At 37.5% G+C, this 14739-nt stretch overlaps 1 protein-coding gene across 6 annotated transcripts in view; it reads right to left on the reverse strand.

Annotated features, from left to right (window-relative positions):
* The window catches only part of NALCN (sodium leak channel, non-selective), a 230477-nt gene that overhangs the window by 201170 nt on the left and 14568 nt on the right, over positions 1–14739 (reverse strand). The gene's annotated exons all lie outside the window — the stretch shown is intronic.

Consider the following 14739-nt stretch of genomic DNA (forward strand, 5'->3'; position numbering starts at 1 on the left):
CGCTGGAGAAGCCTTGCTATTTCAAAACCACTTGACAGAAACCACTATAACATCAGAGAGTGGTTTTGGTGACAGTCCAATCCAGAGATCACTCCTAAAAGGCAGCATGGACAATTCTGCATCCAAGCTCATCTTCCTTTATTCTGCACTATTCTCAACCTCTGTTCCAGTTTGCATGTTTCAATTCCGCATGTTTCACACCATTTCTGACAACATGCGACACAGGCCCTCTACTGCAAGCTATAAAAACACTTTTTTGTTGGGCTGCTAATGCCTGACACTTCACTTCAAACACTGAACTCAAAAATATTTCCATTTATTGCATAGATTATAGCTGAGTGTTAGATAGCTTTGCGTACCTCATAGAGCCCAGAGGAAATTGGGGAACAAATGCATGTAGAGAGATGAAGCTTGCTGAAAGGGAGACTAGACAAAAATACACCTAAGGAAAGTGGATATCCCATTAATGTAGAAACATAAGCAGAGACAATGACAGCGCATCTCAGGGCACAAAGTCACACCTTTTTAAATGAAGTTTTCCACAACAGATTTAATACAGCCTTCCCTGCCTTATACACTCTTTGAGTCCTCTTAAGTGATCTTCCAGGTGCAAATGGCAATGTTTGACATCCACTTTTCACAGCTATAATTGGGAAAAATTATTGTCATGTCTCAAGAATCTTGAAGCCATTGCTGGACTTGGGCCTCATGTGAGTCCTGGTTTTGTAAATATTTTTCTTTATCTCAGTTACAGTTATTTCAATATATTTTTTAAAGTGTAAAAGCACAGACAAGATGTTTTGTTTTAATCTAATATTTTCAGTGACATACACTATCCTAAACATGATTTATTATTTCTTGCAGCAGGTGACAGCATGATATATTGTGCAAATAGAGACAAAATACATTTTAAAAATTTATTTCAGTTGCAAAAATTCTTCAGGGTAGAAGTGACCTGTTAGGGAATCAGGAAAGTACATTTAGTGATTTTCAAATCAGAGGCAGAGGACAGAGAACTTTGGCACTATTTTCAAACAAAGATTTTCTAACACATAAGGATGTTAAAGTTCTCAATTTAAGAATGATAAGGAGGAAGACTGCAAATCAGAGAAGCAACAGAATAGGAACTTTTGCATCATATTTTTAGCCTGTCCTTCCTGAAGAAAGTAGATTTAGTTCCCCACGTAAACTCTGAGCTAATCAGTAACTCTTCACTCAGGGCTGAGAGAATTCAGCTATTTAGTGGTTATGCTCAGTACCTGTGAAGCAGAAACATGTTATTTCTCCACAGAGATCAGCTACTCACACTCTAAATCTCTTACTCTGGAACAAATCTCCAATGAGATTTGCATCAACATGCTACTTGAATCCTTCAATTGTGGCTCTGAACAAAAATGCTGATTGGTCTTTCTCTTGCTGAAGAACTCCTTGAAAATGACTTTTCTTCTCTTAAGCACCCTTTGTCTAAACAAAAAGTCTTCCCTGAGTTGTGCTGTGCAGATCTGAGCATGAACTTAGGCAGGAGTTCCTGTATTCACCCTCCTCTGAATAACCCACCAAGTTCTCACTGAAAGACAAATCTTTTTTTAGAAACTGCTGTTTCTCTCCACAATAGGTGTGGTATGATTGAAGCAGCTTTGCTGTTTTCTCCTTACAAAGGAAGATGTCATGACCCTTTCCAATCTTCTCACCAGTCAGGCTGCTGCACCAGCTCACTGCTTTCACTGTCACACCCAGCCTGCTTCCACCGCTACACCCTCCCAGTAAGGGAGGCTTTCAGTGGGTCACCCACAGAAACTCAGCGCACCCGAATTACATCTGAAGAAACTACTCCTTTTAGGGGAGCTCCTGGCCCTTTCCACTTTACTTGTAGAGAGGCTTTGGCTAAATCCTATTAATGTCATTTGCCATTTGTCTGGCAGTGGATGTGGTGGGGAATCTTCAATGCTTTTATACTGTCTATTGACATGTGGATGGATGTTAATTGCTGTTGGAAGCATTTTTAAAGCAGGACCACATTCTGCTTAATGCAAAAATCAGAATGTATGTGCTACTTCCATGAAAAATCTAATTCTGGCTAAACACTGGCTACAACTTTTTCTTAATAGCAATGAACAATGAGTTTCATTCATATTTGAAAAAAAATCTTTAGACTAAAATACCACACTCATGGTCAATGACAGCTCTTAGACTTGGAAAGGCATACAAATAAATGACATTTAAATACCTCTGGTGACATCGTACCTAAAATAGCTGAAGTATTGCAATGTGTTAACCCCAAAACCTTTTTCCATTGTATCTGCTGAAATCTGAGAATTATTGATGAAGTTTCATTTAGTATTTTTTTTCTGAATGCACTATTCCAGAACATGAAAGATTAGTACTGTAGACAGGAAGACTTGTGCAGAGACTAATCAAAAACTCTTAAAGTCATTAAAATTGCTGACTTCCTACTGCCTACAGTGGATAGTGGATTCTTGATGTGCACAGCAAGTCCTGAAAACTTCTCCAGCAGCATGATTTACAGCCTATCTAGACAGCAAAATCATCTGCCACTCCTCCAAAATAAAGCACCACAAGGCGCCAGAAGATCCACTTTCTCAATTGTGCTGAGCACATAAAAGATAAAATGCCTATAGCCAATATTAGGTGCCCTGAACAATCACTATACAAGTTCACAGGGGAAAAAAAATTAAGACCTAACACATTGAAAATGTGAGTCAGTACAAAATACAGAGAGAACCACAGACAGAACTAATAACACCTGAGGCAGTCACTCCATGAGAACCATTACAGTTTAACTCACATGATAAGGGAAGACTAGACAGACTGCAATTCTTTAATAAATGCTTATTTCATTATCAACCTTGCTGGAAACAAAATAATTAATCCCCAAATTGCATAAAGCAATCTGCTTGTCTGCTAATTTTCTCAAGCAATTTCAGTATCTCAGTGGTAAGGTAGACAGGTTAGCTAGGTGTCAGCACAGACATCCCCGAGGTCATTTCTGCCCCACTTGTCTCCTAACACCTCAGGAACACCTTGGGATGAACAGAAAGTCCCTGCAAATCAACAGCCTCCTCTGCCTCCTTGCTTGCCTTCAGGAATTTTTGCTTCTCTTTCATCCCTGACTACAACCTGTTCTCTCAACCCTTCCCTCCTGCCTCTTTCCAGCTGACTCTGTCTGAAAGCTAAATAAAAGAAGTAATATGATATTTGCCCTGAATAATCACATTTACCATCATTTGGAAAGGAGTCCTGCAATGTTGGATCTCTCATTAGAACCCTAGTCTCTCACTTTTCCTCATAGTGTCTGACAAACAGGATAGCTGAAAAAATGCAGAGAGAGACCAGCAAGCTCAGTAACAATGAGCTACTGTGCCATTCTGTCATGATCACTGGATCCTGCATGTGCTGGTAGTGGTAAAAAAAGCACATCATCAACTCTGGTACACCCTTCAGATCATCCTGTGGGCTACTTTATAAAGGACTACAAATAAGCATTAAGGTATGGAGGTTGACATTTATGGAGATTTTAGTAGCAACAAAAAGAGCACAGGATGAACTAGAGGGAATAGAGGGAATAAGAACTTTTTTTAATATATATATAATAGAGGGAATAAGAATTTTTTTTTCCTCCAGACGCTGTGCTCATTATAACAGAAAAAGCAAGCTAGAAGAGAGAGCACAGCTAAATTAGGGAAACCAACCTTTCCTCCCCCACTCTCTGACTCTGCAAAAACACTGCTGGGGACAGAGGTTTGAGTGGGACACAAAATTAAATCAGAGCTCAAGGGAGCACCTTGCCTAACCACTCTCTCCTTGCATATGCACATGCATATACATATACAGAGGGTATGTATCTCCTACCTGGTCTCCTACCTGCATTCATTCCTTATATTTTTGGTTCATCTTCAGACTTTCCCTATTTACTTAAAAACCTGCAGTTTATAGTCTGCTTAGTTGCAGAACAATATGGACAATCCAGTCCAGCTCCCAACATGACAAACACTTTCAATATTTTACTCACACAGTAAAGACAATGAAGAAATATGGCCTAATCAAGATGGAAAACTGCATCTGACTGTTCTCAATTCTCCTTTTCCATCCCTCAGAATAAAACTATTTCACTGATGTCCTCATGTGTCAAACAAAGGTTGGGAACAAAGGGTGGGAAACAAAAGAAATTGTGAATTGCTTAGTTAGGGCCATGCTAATAACTAAAGAAAAACTGAAATATTTTAAATGGGTGGCTCACCACTAAGTTTGTCCTCTACAACAGTGATAGTATCACTTCAAAATAACCCAAAATATATTTACTTTAAAAGTCTGTATTAAAGGGGAAAAAATAAACAATATATGCGTAGCAATGATACAACTTTTCATTTTTTGCATGTCTTCTTTATGATAAAGTATCTTCATTCATACTGCAGGAACTTATTTAAAATATACTCACATAATAGCAACTGATTTGAAACAGCCAATGGAATTACAATTTCTGTGTAAAACTTAACTCTGAATGGCTACAACGAGTATAATATCATCACTTTATCATCACTGAACTAAACAAGTTCAATTTGTAAGTACTCATGCATTGTACTGAACTGCTCCACCATCAGATGCTTTAAGTAACACATTCCATAGTATATAATTTATCTTTTTCCTAACAGATAATGTAATATTGAGGGTAATATTGTATTCTATGCTAGAAAAACATTGAAAAAATTATTAGATGCTACAACACAAATCCCCAAATTACTCTATTTTTAATTAATAAAATGAAACACAGCTCTTGCTGGTCCTTTGGGTAAGAGAGTGATGCCACACATGCTACAGACATACAACAACATAGTTTCAATTGGTCATTACAAAAAACCCAATAATCACTAAAGAACCACTACTTATCCTTTGCAATCATTACAATAATTGATTTTGAATTGAATTTGTTGAGATTTTCAGATTGTTTTAAGTAACACCAATAAAGATACAAGACTAAAGAACTATTCACTAAAGAACAGTTTCAAACATGTTTTTAAGGCAGACTAGATAATTCTTAATATATGTAATTAACTATACTAAAATTAGTATTTCATATTTCATATCATACTGGTTGGATATTAAACTATAGTGTTCACATTTCATATGCTGTTTTTAACAGCAAAAAAATCAAACAAATAGACTGTAAAGGAAGAAACAATTCTGGCTGTAAAGCAAAACTCAAGACTTTCAGACAGAGAAACAAGGACCATATTACTTGCTAATAATTCTATAACAGTGTTTTCTATTTAAAAAAAATGGGGTGGGGGAATTAGTAAAAGTTAAAACCCTGTGTTTTAAACCAAAACTGTTAAGTTAAACAAAGAAACAAACAACCCCCACAAAACAAAAAGAAAACCACAGAAACCTTCCCCCCCAAACCCAAACCAGGGATGAGCATCAAAGTGTCATACAACTCACTTCATCAATTACGAAAGTATTGAAGGGAATAACTGTTTTCACAAAACAGTGGAAAGGAATGCCACAACACACCACCTGTGTCACCCACAACATTGTAGCATCTCAGTTCAACCCAGTGTCAAGTACTCTGCGTTGACCACTATTGAGAGCCTCCGAGCACACTCTTCATATCTAGCCCATAGAGAAGAGATGCTAATGCCCAACAGAAATACGGCTCCTAAACCCTTGAGGAAGAGAGCTTTGCTGCTGTGTTATATGGCTGCTGTCTTGATACACCACCTTACCATTGCAGCTGGGTGCCAACATGTCCTGCAGAGATTTTATGGGTTACTGCACTGAAAGCCTGAATTTCATTTCCCTCTCCATCTGCTCATTAGCCATCTGTATTCAGTGCCCCACGTATTGCCTTACTAGCTGACTTGGCTTCCCTGGACGTCTTAAGGGTTCAGCAAATCTAAAGGTGGCTGATTAGGAGGATTAATAGGATTCCCCTACATGAAACAGCACTGTTTCCAGGAAGTGCACAGAAAACTATCTCCATTGTGAGAACAGTCAAACAACCAACCACATTGCCCAGAGAAATGCTAGCATGTTTTTTGCTAGAAATATTTAAGACGCAATTTCATAGAACCCTGGCTAACCAACTCTGAGCCTTGCTTCGAGCAAGAAGTTGATCCAGACCATCTCTTTAGGTTCCTTCCAACCCAGACTGTTTCCTAGTTGTGGGCATCTAAGCCAATCTCCGCCAAATGCCAGTTTTTGCGGTTAACTCCAGTAGGACATCTAGTTCCACATGCATGGACATCTGCTCACTGTTGGAAGTACCCTGCAGTCTCAAAGAGGTGATGTGAAATAGACACTGCTGCACTTCATTCAGCAGAATTCTGCCCTCCCCTAGTTCCACTCTTTATGGTGGATGCAATGGGAAGATTGGGATCCAAATGTTTCAAGGTGAAAGCTTTTACTTTGCAGTATCAAATATTGCCTGGAGGCTGAACAGGGAGTTTTGATAGGCAAACAGTCTCATCTAACATGACAAAACTCAGATTTATGATTGACATTCAAAGCTTTCATTCAACAGAAGAAAAATCCACAATGATGAGGGTTGGAATACATAAGAAGGAGGCACTTTCCAGAAAGAGGATTGTATCATTTGGTAATCGGCATTATAAAATGCCGAAGAATATTTTTTTTTTACTACAGAGACCAAGAAAAGTTTATTGAAACAAAAATCCTAGTACTGCTGTAAGAAATCCATATTTATATTAATGGTGGAAAACACAATACTGTGAAATCCAATTTTACATTCAGCTTACTCCCTTAAAAATCCCACTCTAATTTCATCATTTTCATGAAAATACAGCTGCACAGAAATGCTCTTATTCCCTTCAACAGGGATTTGGATGGCATTAAGATTTGTTTATCATCATGTCTTTTTTGATCCTCTCAAATTAAGAGAGAAGACAACATGGGAGTAAAATAAAATAAAACAGAATTTTTTAGCTATAGCAGACTTCCTTGAAAATGCAAATTTCAAAACAGAAAGGCACATTAGGAAAGAATTTCCCTCTCTTGCTACCTGAAAACATGTTTTCCAGTATGATGGTTTCACTGCTGTCCCAATACATATATCATTTTACTCTGACATGAAGTAATACATTTAAAATATCCATCAATAATAGCTGTTTTCATGAAGAATAACAAGAAAATAATCCTTGAAAGTGCTATTGGAGAGGAAAAAAATAACATTACCTAAAAGTAAAATTTTGTTCATCTAATTGGTTTGTATATTTCTAGCTAAATTATGAAATTCAGTGAAAAGTATAGTTTTTCTTAGTAACTTTTAGTTAAATTTTGATCATGGTAAATCACCAAGTATTTTATTATATAGACACATAATTCAATCCATGCCCCAGAATAATTTCTCACTAAAAACTTCCATGACCCCTTGACCAGTTACAATAAACACCATTTTTTTTTTTAGAAATACTCCTTATGTACTTTCAACCAAGTAACTTAAATGCATTTGATTTTCTAATGTGTTAATGAAAAAATGGTGCAAAAAGCCCCACTGTGTAATATGAGTCATTACTTTCCTGTAATAAACACTCCAATAAAACCAGACACAAGTAACCATAGAAACAGGTGCGTATATTCCAGTGCCATGGTCTCTAACCTTCCCTGTCCCACAGGCAGTGACATCCAACTAACAGCATGCTGCAGGCAACTTCCAATTTCTTTCCCTTATGATAATCAGTTTTAATTTCTTTAATTTCCTGTGACTGGAAACAGCATTAGAGCATTTTATGAGCAACACAATCCCAGGCAACAGGCTGGACAGCAACAAACAGAGGAAAAAGGTGAGACAGAAGAACCAACTTTTGTAGACTCTCGTATTCAAATAATGGATATAAATACTTTTTATATGAAATAATATTTAAAACTCACAATCACAGCTCCAACACTAAAATATTCCAGTATTAAGTTCTAAAACAGTTTAACATATTCTTTGCTAACACAGTATAGCAGAGGAACTGCACTATATATTTAGGTTTCCAACATTATACACAGTACAAAATTTCATTTTTAAATATAAATATATATATGTATTTTAATATATCTCTATTTTTGTAAAATAATTTGTCACAAGGATAAGTAATTTTCATCTTATAATGACAAGGCATAGGGTAAAACAGAAACTCAAATCTTATGACAAATAGTCCTTTTTGTATTTGCTCTGTGATCTTTTTATGACCACAGGTATGTAGTTTTCTCTTCCTATGTTCTCCCCTTCTCTCTCTTTATTCAAAGCATCTCAAGATTTTGTTATCCTTGCCATTGATTCCACTGGTTATGTCCCTGCCCTCAAGGTCAAGGTTCTCACTTTTGTTTGTGACTTGCACATCCCGAGACGGAGCTTTCAGCAGAGTTACCATAAGCACATCAGAGCATGTTATTGCTGGATGACAGGAGCCACATATTCTGTTTTACTATCCAACCTTGAAAAGAACACAACTTCCTGATCTTTAACTCATTTATAAACTATGGGTACACAGCACTTCTAAAGTGATGGAGTAAAACTAATTTCAAAATTTCAATCTTCTATTTTCAGTCTGTAATGCAACAGAAACACCCTTGACAAAGTTACCAAAAGCTGGTAAGCCAGTTGACAGTCTTTCACCATAATTCTATTAATATTTCCATCACTTATTAGAAAGACTAATTCTGTAATTTCTCCATTCTTGTTTGATAAAAATGGCATGTTAGTTAATATTAAAACTACTGAAAAGAACGCAAAAGAGAAACTTGTAATAAAGTGCAATAACCATCAGTTCTGTAATTGATAACTCAAGACAAACTTATGAATTAGGATGATTACGGAAGAAATTAATTCAAGCATAAATCAATTAAAGCCGTAAGTGTTAAAAGAGAATTTAGCATTGCACTGTGTGTATACTTTCTGTAGTCCCCACCTGTCCACTGACAATAAATATATGAGTTAGAAGAATTGCTGACTGGGAGATATGTACAAGTCAGGTGTTAGCCTGTGTACTTTAAGCTTCCCTTTCTATCAATGAAGAAAAAAAAAAAAAAAAACAAAAAAACAAAAAAAACCAAAAAACACATAGATAAATTATCCTTTGAAAGAGCCTACTTTAGGCACAAACAACTAATTGCAGAACACTGCGGTCCCTCAATTAGTGCTGATTAATATTATTTTTCTTTTCCTATTTAAAGTCAAAAAATCTAATTTCTGCAAGCTCTCCATCCTTAATTCTCTCCTCTTGAGCAGACAGACAGCAACTGCAGCAACCAAAACACCTATCAGAAAAATAATGAGGAAATGATGAGGAAAATGTTCTCTCTGAACAGCACAAATGCTGTCTGGAAACACCTGACATGCCGGAAGCCACTGATTTCAGTTAACTAAGTAATTTGTTGTCTTTAGTACTAGACAGAAGCAAGCTAAACTGCTCCCATCTATTTGTGACTGTTTTAGTAGCAAAAGAAGCTTAGTTCCAGTTCATGTCTGAATTCACCAAGAATGCAGAAAGTTAATGGTGTAACCATTCACTTCCACACCTTGCAGGAGTTCTGAAGTCAGTCAAGAGCATGCAGTGCTACTGAAATAAGATTCTGACAAATCCACTCACAACTACTTCAGTAGGTACAAAAGTTTTGCTGTAAATGTAATTGATTGAACAATGGGGAAAATGTTAAGGACCATTACATATGACTTTTTGCAATCTCCTTTGTTAGCTGACACGTGTCACAACTGCACAGTAAAAAAAAAAAAGATATTTCTATTAGATTCAGTGTAGTGCTTGTGTTGTATAAAAAACCATTCTCATTTTGAGTATTAAGTGTCAAAGAGGCTTTTTTAACAGACAGAAGAAGGAACTCTCGCCTTTTTTTTACAATGTGACTCTCTTAATGGAGGAGTAGGATAAACCATGCCTCTTTTTTACAACACGATTTCAGTGTAGGTTCTCTCATACCATCATGACAGTGATTAGAAGCTTCAAGGAGGATGCAGTCTAATAAAGAAAATTTCAGAAACCCTAATAGTGTCTATGGAATGAAGCTATATGCACTCATCTTTTATTCCCTAAAGGCTGAATTATCATCTAAGATAACTGTTACTTGGTTTCTTTTTGTTATAGTTTTTGGCACATTTTCCTCTTTGGTTATTTTATTATACATAAGGTCACCAGCGCAACTGTGTCTAATATAAGCAATTTACCTGGAATATTTCTGTCTCCCCAAACACAAGCTGAAAATAAATTCTCCTAATAAAGGTAAAAGATACCTTTAAAGTAAGGTATCCTTACCTTGGTCATACCCATGTGAGATGACCATCAGAAGATGCATTACTAGAAAGCATAAGGTAATTTTTTCATTCTACTGATTAAAAGAAATAAAGACCTTCTGTCACAGGTTAGGAAGCCCTATTTTTTTGAGAAGTCCAATGCTCATCTAACAACACATCTGTTTTAAGCTTGAGAGTTATCCTTCACTTCTTCAATTCCACCCCAGCTCCTTTTTTATGGAGGGCATAATTTTGGAAAATTTCCTTGAATCAGAAAACAGACTTGTGTCAAGCACATACAGTCATGCTCTTAAGTGACATATGAGTGGGCACATCAATGTGAGCTTTGATTCTGAGGGACCGTAAGACTTGTCAGTTAAGTTCCAGGTTGACTCATGAACTATTTTGACAGACCCAAAGAGTAGTTCCTTCAGAAGGTGCTCTCAGAAGCCTGCCAATCAATCACTAAGTTATGCATTAGACATAAACTGAATGTAATTTGGAAAGCACTTTCAATTTTATTGATGATAAAATGAAGGAGATTGATCTGCTTTCACTTGACACACAATACTTCCTTAATGCAACTGATTCTTGCAAATCTCCTCCTGACCAAGGAGCATGAAACATGACAGGAATCAGAACTAAAGAGCCACTGAACCCTGTTTACATTCTGGGAACTAAAGAGCATGAGAACAAATCTAGGATCAATTCAAGGAAGTGGAATTCTGAACTGAAAAGATCGTGAAAATACCAATGTCAAATTTTATTCAGTAAGCTTTACCTATGCACTATTACATTTTTTATTACATTTACTATCCCAAGGCATCATTCTTCAATATAGAATGTTTTCAAAGTCTTCAATATAGAAGATTATTGTTTAGAATGCAAGCATATGTCCTAAGAAACAAACTGACTTGCTCTAAATCTGTCTGTCTCATATAAAACTTCACAAACCATTGCAAATTCTTACTGCTTGTACATATATTTTTTACAATGTAGACAGACATTAGCCAGACTGTCCTAGAATGCTGTTTTTAATATTTCAATCAGTAAGAAATCACAGCCTGAATTTAATATTTCGGATACAAGTTTTAAAGTATTAACAGCATTAGTTTATTTGTTCAAGACATATGACAGTTACTGCATGGGCAGCCCAATGTTTGGATAGATTTTACTAGCACATCAACAATAACTCAGAAAGAAACATGAGTAATAAAAGACACAATACCACTGCAAGATTTCACTTTAACTTTCCTTCTGGGATAAGAAAACTCTTGGATGGAGGCATTGGTTTCTTTTGTCACTTAGTTTACACAGGGGAAAGGGAAACTTTCTACAGACAAAAGGCTAGCAGTTTCAGAAACTACTTTTCTTTTCTAAAACACCCTAGAACCCAAAGAAAGTGTATTTTTTGTTTGTCCTTAGAAGATGTTAATTAGACATTTTCAAAATCTTCCTAGCTCAGCTATACATTGTAATTAATTGGGACTTAAGTGGATGGTGCCTGCCTTCTCCATAAATTAGGTTTCTTGCTGGACTGTAATTTTGCATTAATTGCAGTTCAAAGGTTTTTTTAGCATTTTAATTCTCAAGCATTTACATAAATACTAATTCATGGTAAAGTTCAGTAGAACCATATGGCAATGCATTCTTTGATATTATGCTCACTAAAAGACTTGAATTCATTTAAATTAGAACATTGCAGCAAAAAAATTGCCTTATATAAAGATGCTTCATATACAAACATATTTAATAAATGCTAACAGGTTTCTAAACAGTGCCTTATTTACTTCATTTGCCACTATCTTTGGCAATCCGTGGATCAATACGCTCTTGGCAAAATTATAATATTAAACTAATATTTTCTCTAGAAATAATAATCCAAAGAATGTCAAATAAGTCACTAAAATATTATTCATTGAACAGCATTGAAAGAAAAATGGAAAATTTTGATTAAGCATTACCAGAAATATTTTTTGCAGAAGGTTGGTCAAGCATTGGAATAGGCTGTTTAAAGAGCTTGTGGAATCTTCATCCTTGAAGGAGTCTGAGATTCATCTGGACAACCCAAGCCAAGGGCAACGTTATCTAACTGGACCTGCTTTGGGCAGCAGGTCAGACCAGATGACCTCTGGAGGTCCCTTACATCTAAGTAATTCTACAATTCCCCAAATGGCACCAAAGAAGGTACTTTATTTCAGTGTAATTATATTTACTGATGAATGCTACAAGACATTAGGTTTTAACCAAAGCCTCAAATGTAAAAATAACAATAAATGCAAGCATTTTCTACATAAACTCTCTTTGCTTAATAGTGGTTATATCTATTTTACTGTATTTTTATCTAATAAATGAAGAGCAAAATGTCAGTGCACAAAAGAAATTATCTGTGTTGTTATCTATACATTTATAACATGAATTGAGGCAGTGGGACCAACTCCAGACAGCTATTAAATCTGTGTGCCCAGACTCATCAGACATGCTTCAAAGACAAGCTCATCATACAGTAATCAGAGACAAGTTCATCCTGTGCAGAACAGCTAAAGACTCTAGGTCTGTCTAGTTCAGAGAACAGGAGGCTGAGGCACAACCTTGTTGCTCTCTACAGCTTCCTGAAGGGGGGAAGTGGAGAATGAGGTGCTGACTTCCCTGGTACCTTGTGATAGGATGTGTAGGAATAGTTCAAAGCTGTGTCATGGAAGGTTCAGACTGGTAATCAGGAAGCTTTTCATAAAGAAGGTGGTTAAACACTGTAACAAACTCCCTAGAGAGATGGTTGATGCCCAAACCCTGTGTTTAAGAGGCATTTTGACAGTGCACTTAGCAAAATACTTCAAGTTTTGGTCAGCCCTGAATTCATCAGGCAGTTGGACTAGATTATGATTGTAGCTCCTCCAATGGTCCCTTCAAACTATTCTAGTTTAGTCTAGTCTATCACAGAATAAGCTGAGTTAGAAGGTAACCATAAGGATCATTGAATCCAGTTCCCAGTCCTGTACAGGACAGCCCCAAGAGTCACACCATGTGCCTGAGAACATTGTCCACATTCCTGTTGACCTCTGTCAGACTAGTGCTAGTGACCACCCCTGGGGAGCCTGTTCCAGTGCTCAAACACTCTCTGGGTGATAATATCCAACCTAAGCCACCCCTGACACAACTTCAGGCCATTTCCTCAGGTCTGTCACTGGTTACCAGAGAGAAGAGATCAATGTCTGTCCCTCCTCTTCCCCTTATGAAGAAGTTGTAGACTGCAGTGAGGTCTCCCCTCTGTCTCCTCTTCTCCAGGCTGAACACAACAAATGCCCTCAGCCACTCCTCATAAGTCTTCCCCTCAAGGGCCTTCACCATCTTTGTTGCACTCCTTTGGACTCTCTCTGATAGTTTAATATCTTTCTTATAATTTAGCACTCAAAACTGCTGACTCATATTCAGCTTTCTGTAGACCAGGACCCCCAGGTCCCTTTCCATGACACTGCTTTCCAGCATCTCATTCCCCAGTCTGCACTGTACATCCAGGGCTGGTCCATCCCAGATGCAGAACCCAGCACTTTCCCTTGCTGAATTTCATATGAGTTGCGATTGCCCAGCTCCCTGTTTAGTTGAGGCCTCTCTGCAGGTCCTTCCTGCCCTCAAGGGAGATAACAGCTCCTCCCAGTTTTGCAGTGTCTGTGAATTTGCTTAGTATTCCTTCCAGTCCTGTGTCCAACTCATTAATGAAGATGCTGAAGACCACAGAGCTGAGGAGCCCTGTGGAACCCCACTAGTCACAGGTCACCATTCTGATGTCACCCCATTCACTGCAACCATTTGTGCCCGACTCATGAGCCAAATGCTCGCCCATCACATGATCTGTTTGTCCAGCTTTGTGCTGTACATTTTGTCCAGATGAATCCTGTGAGAGACAGTATTGAAAGCTTTACTGAAATCCAAAAAGATCACATCCACTGGCTTCCCTTGATCAGCTAGGTGGGTTACCTTCTCATAGAAGGAAATGAGATTTGATAAGCAGGACTTCCCCCTTACAAAGCCGTGCCGACATTGTCTTTCGGGTGTTTTTCAATACCTCCCAGAATAATCTTCTCCACAACAACAGACACTCAAGTGAGTCTGAAAAGCCTGTAGTTTCTGGGATGCTCCTTGTTGAAAATCAGGACAACATTTGCCAGCTTCCAGTCAGCTGGGACATCTCCGGATTCCCAAGACCACTCAAAAATCATTGTGAGAGATTTTGTGGTGACATCAACAGCTCTTTGAGGATTCTTTAATATATCCCATCAAGCTCCATTTGTAGTGATTTGTAGTGATCCAGCTGGAGCAGCAGATCCTGAACACTTTCAGGGACAACTGGGAGATGATCATTCTTACAGTCATGGTCTCCAGCTCAGAGGCTGAGATCCCCTTGGTCCATCATCCATGCTGAACACAGACGCAAAGAATGTGTTAAATGCCTCTGCTCTGTCCATATCCCTGTT

This window comes from Anomalospiza imberbis, chromosome 2 (assembly GCF_031753505.1).
Source record: "Anomalospiza imberbis isolate Cuckoo-Finch-1a 21T00152 chromosome 2, ASM3175350v1, whole genome shotgun sequence".
Taxonomy (NCBI): domain Eukaryota; kingdom Metazoa; phylum Chordata; class Aves; order Passeriformes; family Viduidae; genus Anomalospiza; species Anomalospiza imberbis.